Raw genomic sequence first — 11,989 nt, 5'->3', positions numbered from 1 at the left:
CTCATTATGTAACGTACAAAATTCACCACAAGATGTCACTATCAGACAGCAACACAATTCTGCTGGCGAACAACGACAAGTGGTACTCACTGCTGCGTCACATGGGCAGAGCTGAGCTCCATATATATATATATATATATATATATATATATATATATATATATATATATATATATATATATATATATATATATATATATATATATATATATATATATATATATATACACATATATAAAATATAAAGTTTTATAAAAAAAAATTCATGATTTTTTATTATTATTCTGTTCACCAAGGTGGCATTTACTAAATGTAAAAAATTGTTAAATATTCATTTAAAAAATAATAACGGCTTACTTATTGTATGTTGTTTCAAATGAAATGATTACTCCAGTCATTATTGCTTTTATTACTATTACCATTATTAGGGGGTCAAGCGCGAAGCGCTGAAACCCTATTGTTTTTGTTAATTGTTAAAATTTTTAGGGGGTCAAGCGCGTAGCGCTGAAACCCTATTGTATTTGTTAAAGTTTTTATTATTATTATTATTATTCTGCCGAAGTCACTATTGCCCAGACCAAACCGTAAGTCCGAGAGAGCTGAAACTTGGCCAGATTGTAGTACTCCGGTACACTACATCCTCACCAAAGATCAGCCAAATCGGACCATAGGTGGCGCTATGACGCCAAAAACCAATATTTTGGACATTTTTGACCGCTGTTCGTTCACCGTTTGTCGTAGACTCAAAAACTTTAAATTTTTTCAATCCTTGGGTTAGCCCGAACAAAAGTGTATAGCAGAACTTTTTGCTCTACGACGCACCGTTTTCCTGCTACATCGCCATTTGTCCGAAACCTACTTTTACGAACTAGTCCTAGGTTTTTCACTCAATCTGAACCAAACCAGCTCTCAAATGTTCTCTGGACACTAAGTATTGATAATTATCAAAAAAAAGTTGAAATTTTTATTCTCGCGCGAAACAGTACACAAAAATGTTCGATGCTAATTGAAGCTAAATGCTAATTGCAGCTATAACTTTTGAATGGAATGAGATATCATCACCAAACTTGTAACACATATGTATAACGTCAACTTGAGGTCTCAGTGCAAAACTCGCATACTTTAACCACATGGTGGCGCTATAAAGCTAAAAAAACATAAAAATTTCTCTAACCTTACAGCCATTAGTCCAATCAGCTTGAAATTTGGCATGCAGTGTCTTTGACCAAGTTGTCATAACATACTATAAGGACATTGGCATACCTCAAAAAACATGGCCGCCATTGGCCAATTAAAATTGAGCAGCCATTCAACAGGGTTAACGATGAGTGATCGGAACGAAACTCGCTGGGCATGTTCGACTCATGGTCCTAGAGGTCTGTAAGAATTTTGAAAGAAATAGGCCACTAGGGGGCGATATTACATATTTTTACTGTGTAATAGGTAGTGTATCACACAACCTTTTGCGCAACCACACAAAATACATATCATATGATAGGCCTGCTCATACCGAACAGTTTGACACTAAAACCACTGCTGTCACTTACACCATTTAATAAATATTCATCAACATATGAAAAACCTACTTTTGCAAACTAGTCCCTGGTTCTTCACTCAATCGCGACGAAACCAGTGTTGTTAGAATCTCTGGACTGTGTAGATCAATAATTATCAAAAAAATGTTGAACTTTTCACTTTGGCTAGCTGTAACAGGCTAATTTACAAAAAGGGCGTGTCCACACGAACCTACATGCCTGTAAACCAATAAGGAAAGCCCAAAACATCACAGAAATTGGTGAGCACATGTGGCATATCAATGTGAATAAACATGAAAAATTTTGTGAAGATCAAACCATAGGTGGCGCTATAATAGCAAAAATAGTCTTAAAACATGCCAAATGGCTTAAAAATAAAGTAAATGTGCTTCATTTAAACACTATTTCACAAATACACTTAATCTACATATCATATGATAGGCCTGCTCATACCAAACAGTTTGACACTAAAACAACTGCTGTCACTCACACCGTTCATTAAAAAAACATCAATATAAACAAAACCTACTTTTGCGAACTAGTCCCTGGTTTTAAACTCAATCGCAACGAAACCAGTGTTGTATGAACCTCTGGACTGAGCAGATCAATAATTATCAAAAAAAAGTTGAACTTTCCATTTTAGATAGCTGTAACAGGCTTATTTACAAAGCGGGCGTGTCTACACGAACCTACATACCTGTGAACCAATAAGGAAAACCCAAAACATCACAGAAATTGATGAGCACATGTGCCATATCAATATGAATAAACATGCAAAATTTTGTGGAGATCGGCCAATAGGTGGCGCTATAATAGTAAAAATGGTCCTAAAAACATGCTAAAATGGCTTAAAAATGCAGTAAATGTGCTTAATTTACACACTATTACAAGTTTGATACAAGCTTGTAACTTAAATTATTTACATGTTAAATTTTTTGTCCTTTTTGGATGTTTTAGAGGTCTCAAAACACATATTTTCAATATTTTATCATTTCAGCCACTATAACAGACTTTTAAAGGTCACCTACCAAATTGAACCACTAGATTTCAGCAAAAGGCCAATTATTTATTATTCATAACATTTGCATACCTTTGTTTTTTGAGTTTAAAGTCAGGGAAATTGCATTTAGGATCATTCTGAATCACATTTTGACATGATGTAAACACTGTTATGCATTAAACATCTTATTTAGTCCCAGTTAACCTCTTCATAATAATTCTAATAGGTAAAACTGCTTCTATAATTAAACACCTTGTTTTAAAACATGTGTAAAGAAAATCACAACTGTGGCAACTAGATGGCAGTAACAGAGCACTTATTGTTTATTTTACTGCTCTGTAGCAAAGAATATAATGTAACGTAATGCATTCTGAACCCCAAATTGACATGGCCTGAACACAGTTCATGCATTTAAGATCAAATATAGTCAAAGCTTGTCACACTTTTTACTCTGTAGATTTTTAATTATTTTAATAAAATACAAATTTTTATTTTATATAGTTAGAACATGCTCAATCATAGAGGGGATATGTTTATGCACACCTAAATGGCTGTAATCACATAAATAAATTACACCGTGGCCACTAGATGGCAGTAGGAGATCACTAATAGCTTATTCACTGCTCTTTTGTCATTTTTATTAAGAAGAGCTAAAATAGCCATAACTCATGAATGAATTAAAATATCTTCACCAAACTTGTTACACATATGCAAGAGGTCAGTCTAAGGTCATAGCACGAAACTCATAGACATTGGCCACATGATGGCGCTATACATTGTAAAATCACTGTATCTGAGTTACCATTTATCTGATTAACTTAAAATTTGACATGTCGTGTCTTTGTCTAAGGTGCCATGACTCGATCTACACATTATATCATAGGGCTGCTTATACTGGTCACTTTGACATAAAAGCGGTCACTCGAAATGTTCATAAGAAATTTGTCAATATGTAAAAACTGATGTTGCATTTCTGGAGTGTTTAATCAAACATTTGATAGCTCAATCTATAAGCTCTAACACTCTAATCGTATATTTCGTTGTCGAATAAACTACTTACAGGCGTCCTAACTGCTATATGACCTTACCCTGCTAAACTGCTTGACCCCCGTTAATTGCTGCTTGCAGCTATATTTATTATTATTAGGGGGTCAAGCGCGAAGCGCTGAAACCCTATTGTTTTTGTTAAAATTTTTATTATTATTAGGGGGTCAAGCGCGAAGCGCTGAAACCCTATTGTTTTTGTTAAGATTTTTATTAGGGGGTCAAGCGCGTAGCGCTGAAACCCTATTGTATTTGTTAGGATTTTTATTATTATTATTATTCTGCCGAAGTCACTATTGCCCAGACCAAACCGTAAGGCCGAGAGAGCTGAAACTTGGCCAGATCGTAGTACCCCGGTACACTACGTTCTCACCAAAGATCAGCCAAATCGGACCATAGGTGGCGCTACAGCGCCAAAAACCAACATTTCTGACATTTTTGGCCGCTATACGTTCACCGTTTGTCGTAGACTCAAAAACTTTACATATTTTCAATCCTTGGGTTAGCCCCAACAAAAGTGCACAGCTGCACTTTTTGCTCTACGGCGCACCGTTTTCCCGCTACATCGCGATTTGTCCGAAACCTACTTTTGCGAACTAGTCCTAGGTTTTACACTCAATCTAAACCAAACCAGCTCTCAAATGTTCTCTAGACACTGAATATCAATAATTATCAAAAAAAAGTTGACATTTTTATTCTCACTCGAAACAGTACACAACAATGTTCGACGCTAATTGAAGCTAAATGCTAATTGGAGCTATAACTTTTGAACGGAATGAGATATCATCACCAAACTTGGTACACACATGTTAAAGCTCAATTTGAGGTGACCTTGCAAAAACAGTAGACTTTGCCCACACGGTGGCGCTATAAAGCTTAAAAACCATAAAATGACCCTAACCTTACAACCGTTAGTCCGATCAGCTTGAAATTTGGCATGCAGTGTCTTTGACCAGTTTGCCATGATATATTATAAGGACATTGGCACATCTCCAAAAACGTGGCCGCCATTGGCCAATTAAAATTGTGCAGCCATTTAGCAAGGTTAACGATCAGCGATCGGAACGAAACTCGCTGGGTACGTTCGACTTATGGACCTAGAGGTCTGTAAGAATTTTGAAAGAAATCGGCCACTAGGGGGCGATTTTACGCATTTTTAAGGTGTAATGGGTTGTGTATCACACAACCTTTTGTGCAACCACACAAAATGCATATCATATGATAGGCCTGCTCATACCGAACAGTTTGACACTAAAACCACTGCTGTCAGTCACACCGTTCGTTAAATATTCATCAATATAGGAAAAACCTACTTTTGCGAACTAGTCCCTGGTTTTTAGTTCAATCGCGACGAAACAAGTGTTGTTAGATTCTCTGGACTGTGTAGATCAATAATTATCAAAAAAAAGTTGAACTTTTCACTTTGGCTAGCTTTAACAGGCTCATTTACAAAAGGGGCGTGTCCACACAAACCTACATGCCTGTAAACCAATAAGGAAAACTCAAAATACCACAGAAATTTGTGAACACATGTGCCATATCAATGTGAACAAACATGCAAAATTTTGTGAAGATCAAACCATAGGTGGCGCTACAATAGCAAAAATAGTCTTTAAATAATGCTAAATCGCTTAAAAATAAAGTAAATTTGCTTCATTTACATACTATTTCACAAAAAACACTTAATCTACATATCATATGATAGGTCTGCTCATACTGAATAGTTTGACACTAAAACCACTGCTGTCACTCAAACTGTTCATTAAAAAACCATCAATATGTACAAAACGTACTTTTGCAAACTAGTCCCTGGTTTTTAGCTCAATCGCAACGAAACCAGTGTTGTTAGAATCTCTGGACTGAGTAGATCAATAATTATCAAAAAAATGTTGAACTTTTCACTTCTGATAGCTGTAACAGGCTCATTAACAAAAGGGGCGTGTCTACACGAACCTACATGCCTGTAAACCAATAAGGAAAACTCAAAACATCACAGAAATTGAGCACATGTGCCATATAAATGTGAAGAAACATGCAAAATTTTGTGGAGATCGGGCTATAGGTGGCGCTATAATAGTGGAAATGGTCCTAAAAATATGCTAAAATGGCTTAAAAATGAAGTAAATGTGCTTCATTTACACACTTATCACTGAAATGATTTATAAGTTTTTTTTTGTCCATCTTGGATGTTTAAAGGTCTCAAAAACATATATTTTTAATATTCTATCATTTTAGCCACTATAACACAGACTTTTAACTGTCACATACCATTTCTAACCACTAGATGTCACAACAAGACCACTTATTTATTGTTCATAACATTTGCATGCCTTTGTTGTTTTACATTTTTTTGAGTTTAAAGTCAGGGAAATTGCATTTAGGATCATTCTGAATCACATTTTGACATGATGTAAACACTGTTATGCATTAAACATCTAATTTGGTCCCAGTTAACCTCTTCATAATAATTCTAATAGGTAAAACTGGTTCAATGATTAAACACCTTGTTTTAAAACATATGTAAAGAAAATCACAACTGTGGCTTCTAGCTGGCAGTAACAGACCACTTATTGTTTATTTTACTGCTCTATAGCAAAGAATGTAATGTAATGTTATGTAATGCATTCTAAATCCCAAACTGACATGGCATGAACACAGTTAATGCATTTAAGACCAAATTTAGTCAAAGCTTGTCACACTTTTTACTCTGTAGATTTTTAATTATTTTAATAAAATACAAAATTTTCTTTTTATACAGTTAGAACATGCTCAGTCATAGAAGGGATATGTTTATGCACACCTAAATGGCTGTAATCACATAAATAAATTACACTGTGGCCACTAGATGGCAGTAGAAGATCACTAATAGCTAATTCACTGCTCTTTTGTCATTTTTATTAAGAAGAGCTAAAATAGCCATAACTCATGAATGAATAAAAATATCTTCACCAAACTTGTTACACATATGCAAGAGGTCAGTCTAAGCACATAGGATGAAACACATAGACATTGGCCACATGCTGGCGCTATACATTATAAAATCACTGTATCTGAGTAACCATTTATCTGATTAACTTAAAATTTGACATGCCGTGACTTTGTCTAAGGTGCCATGACTCGATCTACACATTATATCATAGGGCTCCTTATACTGGTCACTTTGACATAAAAGCGGTCACTCGAAATGTTCATAAGAAATTTGTCAATATGTAAAAACTGATGTTTCATTTCTGGAGTTTTTAATCAAACATTTGTTAGCTCAATCTATAAACTCTAACACTCTAATCGTATATTTCATTGTCAAATAAACTACTTACAGGCGTCCTAACTGCTATATGACCTTACCCTGCTAAACTGCTTGACCCCCGTTAATTGCTGCTTGCAGCTATATTTATTATTATTATTATTATTATTCTGCCGAAGTCACTATTGCCCAGACCAAACCGTAAGGCCGAGAGAGCTGAAACTTGGCCAGATGGTAGTACCCCGGTACACTACGTTCTGGCCAAAGATCAGCCAAATCAGACCATAGGTGGCGCTATGGCGCCAAAAAAACACTTTTTAGACATTTTTGGCCGCTTATCGTTCACCCTTTGTCGTAGACTCAAAAACTTTACATTTTTTGAATCCTTGGGTTAACCTGAACAAAAGTGTATAGCAGAAATTTTTGCTCTACGACGCACCGTTTTCCCGCTACATCGCGATTTATCCGAAACCTACTTTTGCGAACTAGTCCTAGGTTTTTCACTCAATCTAAACCAAACCAGCTCTCAAATGTTCTCTGGACACTGAATATCAATAATTATCAAAAAAAAGTTGACATTTTTATTCTCACTCGAAACAGTACACAACAATGTTCGATGCTAATTGAAGCTAAATGCTAATTGGAGCTATAACTTTTGAACGGAATGAGATATCATCACCAAACTTGGTACACACATGCATAAGCTCAATTTGATGTGACAGTGCAAAAACAGCGGACTTTGGCCACATGGTGGCGCTATAAAGCTTAAAAACCATAAAATGACCCTAACCTTACAACCGTTAGTCCGATCAGCTTGAAATTTGGCATGCAGTGTCTTTGACCAGTTTGCCATGACATATTATAAGGACAATGACACATCTCAAAAAACATGGCCGCCATTAGCCAATTAAAATTGTGCAGCCATTTAGCAAGGTTAACGATGAGCGATCGGAACGAAACTCGCTGGGTATGTTCGACTTATGGACCTAGAGGACTGTAAGAATTTTGAAAGAAATCGGCCACTAGGGGGCGATTTTACTCAATTTTAAGGTGTAATGGGTTGTGTATCACACAACCTTTTGCAAAACCACACAAAATACATATCATATCATAGGCCTGCTCATACCGAACAGTTTGACACTAAAACCACTGCTGTCCGTCACACCGTTCATTAAATATGCATGAATATAGGAAAAACCTACTTTTGCGAACTAGTCCCTGGTTTTTAGTTCAATCGCGACGAAACCAGTGTTGTTGGAATCTCTGGACTGTGTAGATCAATAATTATCAAAAAAAAGTTGAACTTTTCACTTTGGCTAGCTGTAACAGGCTAATTTACAAAAGGGGCGTGTCCACACGAACCTACATGCCTGTAAACTAATAAAGAAAACTCAAAACACCACAGAAATTGGTGAGCACATGTGGCATATCAACGAGATGAAACTTGCAAAATTTTGTGAAGATCGAACCATAGGTGGCGCTATAATAGCAAAAATAGTCTTAAAAACATGCTAAATGGCTTACAAATGCAGTAAATGTGCTTCATTTACACACTATTTCACAAAAAACACTTAATCTACATATCATATGATAGGTCTGCTCATACTGAACAGTTTGACACTAAAACCACTGCTGTTACTCCCACTGTTCATTAAAAAACCATCAATACAAACAAAACCTACTTTTGCAAACTAGTCCCTGGTTTTTAGTTCAATCGCGACAAAACCAGTGTTGTTAGAATCTCTGGACTATCTAGATCAATAATTATCAAAAAAAAGTGGAACTTTTCACTTTGGCTAGCTGTAACAGGCTCATTTACAAAAGGGGCGTGTCTACACGAACCTACATGCCTGTAAACCAATAAGAAAGAGGCAAAACATCACAAAAATTGGTGAGCACATGTCGCATATCAATGCGAATAAACTTGCAAAATTTTGTGGAGATCGGGCAATAGGTGGCGCTATAATAGTAGAAATAGTTCTAAAAACATCATAAAATGGCTTAAAACTGCAGTAAATGTGCTTCATTTACACACCTATCACTGAAATGATTTACAAATTATTATTTTTTTGCCTATGTTGGATGCTTAAAGGTCTCAAAAACACATATTTTCAATATTCTATCATTTTAACCACTATAACACAGACTTTTAACTGTTACCTACCATTTCTAACCACTAGATGTCACAACAAGACCACTTACTTATTGTTCATAACATTTTCATACCTTTGTTGTTTTACATTTTTTGAGTTTAAAGTCAGGGAAATTGCATTTAGGATCATTCTGAATCACATTTTGACCTGATGTAAACACTGTTATGCATTAAACATCTAATTTGGTCCCAGTTAACCTCTTCATAATAATTCTAATAGGTAAAACTGGTTCTTTGATTAAACACCTTGGTTTAAAACATATGTAAAGAAAATCACAACTGTGGCTTCTAGATGGCAGTAATAGAGCACTTGATGTTTATTTTACTGCTCTATAGCAAAGAATGTAATGTAATGTTGTGTAATGCATTCTGACTCCCAAACTGACATGGCCTGAACACAGTTAATGCATTTAAGATCATATTTAGTCAAAGCTTGTCACAATTTTTACTCTGTAGATTTTTAATTATTTTAATAAAATACAAATTTTTCATTTTATATAGTTAGAACATGCTCAATTATAGAAGGGATATTTTTATGCACACCTAAATGGCTGTAATCACATAAATTACACCGTGGCCACTAGATGGCACTAGGAGATCACTAATAGCTTATTCACTGCTCTTTTGTCATTTTTATTAAGAAGAGCTAAAATAGCCATAACTCATGAATGAATTAAAATATCTTCACCAAACTAGTTACACATATGCAAGAGGTCAGTCTAAGGTCATAGCATAAAACTCGTAGACATTGGCCACATGCTGGCGCTATACATTGTAAAATCACTGTATCTGAGTAACCATTTATCTGATTAACTTAAAATTTGACATGCCGTGTCTTTGTCTAAGGTGCCATGACTCGATCTACACATTATATCATAGGGCTGCTTATACTGGTCACTTTGACATAAAAGCGGTCACTCGAAATGTTCATAAAAAATTTGTCAATATGTAAAAACTGAAATTGCTTTTCTGGAATGTTTTATCAAATATTTGTTAGCTCAATCTATAAACTCTAACACTCCAATCGTATATTTCATTGTCGAATAAACTACTTACAGGCGTCCTAACTGCTATATTAACGTACCCTGCTAAACTGCTTGACCCCCGTTAATTGCTGCTTGCAGCTATATTTAGGGGGTCAAGCGCGAAGCGCTGAAACCCTATTGTTTTTGTTAAGATTTTTATTATTATTATTATTATTATTATTATTATTATTATTATTATTATTATTATTCTGCCGAAGTCACTATTGCCCAGACCAAACCGTAAGTCCGAGAGAGCTGAAACTTGGCCAGATGGTAGTACCCCGGTACACTACGTTCTGGCCAAAGATCAGCCAAATCAGACCATAGGTGGCGCTATGGCGCCAAAAAAACACTTTTTGGACATTTTTGGCCGCTATACGTTCACCGTTTGTCGTAGACTCAAAAACTTAACATTTTTTGAATCCTTGGGTTAACCTGAACAAAAGTGTATAGCAGAAATTTTTGCTCTACGACGCACCGTTTTCCCGCTACATCGCCATTTGTCCGAAACCTACTTTTGCGAACTAGTCCTAGGTTTTACACTCAATCTAAACCAAACCAGCTCTCAAATGTTCTCTGGACACTGAATATCAATAATTATCAAAAAAAAGTTGACATTTTTATTCTCACTCGAAACAGTACACAACAATGTTCGATGCTAATTGAAGCTAAATGCTAATTGGAGCTATAACTTTTGAACGAAATGAGATATCATCACCAAACTTGGTACACACATGTATAAGCTCAATTTGAGGTGACACTGCAAAAGCCGCAGACTTTGGCCACATGGTGGCGCTATAAAGTTAAAAAAACATAAAAATTACTCTAACCTTACAGCCATTAGTCCGATCAGCTTGAAATTTGGCATGCAGTGTCTTTGACCAAGTTGTCATAACATACTATAAGGACATTGGCATATCTCAAAAAACATGGCCGCCATTGGCCAATTAAAATTGAGCAGCCATTTAACAAGGTTAACGATGAGTGATCGAAACGAAACTCGCTGGGCATGTTCGACTCATGGTCCTAGAGGTCTGTAAGAATTTTGAAAGAAATCGGCCACTAGGGGGCGATTTTACGTATTTTTTGTGTGTAATGGGTTGTGTATCACACAACCTTTTGCGCAACCACACAAAATACATATCATATGATAGGCCTGCTCATACCGAACAGTTTGACACTAAAACCACTGCTGTCACTTACACCGTTCGATAAATATTCATCAATATAGGAAAAACCTACTTTTGCGAACTAGTCCCTGGTTTTTAGCTCAATCGCAACGAAACCAGTGTTGTGGGAATCTCTGGACTGTGTAGATCAATAATTATCAAAAAAAAGTTGAACTTTTCACTTTGGCTAGCTGTAACAGGCTAATTTACAAAAGAGGCTTGTCCACACGAACCTACATGCCTGTAGACCAATAAAGAAAACTCAAAACACCACAGAAATTGGTCAGCACATGTACCATATAAATGTGAACAAACATCCAAAATTTTGTGAAGATCAAAATATAGGTGGCGCTATAATAGCAAAAATAGTCATAAAAACATGCTAAATCGCTTAAAAATAAAGTAAATTTGTTTCATTTACACACTTTTTCACAAAAACACTTAATATACATATCATATGATAGGCCTGCTCATACCAAACAGTTTGACACTCAAATCACTGCTGTCACTTACACCGTTCGTTAAATATTCATCAATATAGGAAAAACCTACTTTTGCAAACTAGTCCCTGGTTTTTCACTCAATCGCGACGAAACCAGTGTTGTTGGAATCTCTGGACTGTGTAGATCAATAATTATCAAAAAAAAGTTGAACTTTTCACTTTGGCTAGCTGTAACAAGCTAATTTACAAAAGGGGCGTGTCCACACGAACCTACATGCCTGTAAACCAATAAGGAAAGCCCAAAACATCACATAAATTGGTGAGCAGATGTGGCATATCAATGTGAATAAACATGCAAAATCTTTTGGAGATTGGGCA

At 35.7% G+C, this 11,989-nt stretch overlaps 1 protein-coding gene and 2 long non-coding RNA genes across 25 annotated transcripts in view; 1 reads left to right on the top strand and 2 right to left on the bottom strand.

Annotated features, from left to right (window-relative positions):
- The window catches only part of LOC147843266 (uncharacterized), a 424,811-nt gene that overhangs the window by 82,905 nt on the left and 329,917 nt on the right, over positions 1-11,989 (bottom strand). The gene's annotated exons all lie outside the window — the stretch shown is intronic.
- ano1a (anoctamin 1, calcium activated chloride channel a) overlaps positions 1-11,989 on the top strand; it is a 370,388-nt gene that overhangs the window by 174,473 nt on the left and 183,926 nt on the right. The window lies entirely within an intron of this gene.
- On the bottom strand, positions 405-11,808 carry LOC147843274 (uncharacterized). Its single transcript, XR_015495042.1, has 4 exons — positions 11,670-11,808; positions 7,900-7,975; positions 3,822-4,766; positions 405-3,708 (listed from the first exon to the last, which is right to left on the bottom strand). It is a non-coding gene; the product is annotated as an uncharacterized LOC147843274 (long non-coding RNA).

This window comes from Danio rerio, chromosome 7, assembly GCF_052040795.2.
Source record: "Danio rerio strain M-AB ecotype USA chromosome 7, GRCz13ab, whole genome shotgun sequence".
NCBI lineage: Eukaryota > Metazoa > Chordata > Actinopteri > Cypriniformes > Danionidae > Danio > Danio rerio.
Note: the sequence above shows the minus strand (reverse complement) of the source record. Positions and strands in the feature narration are given on the sequence as shown.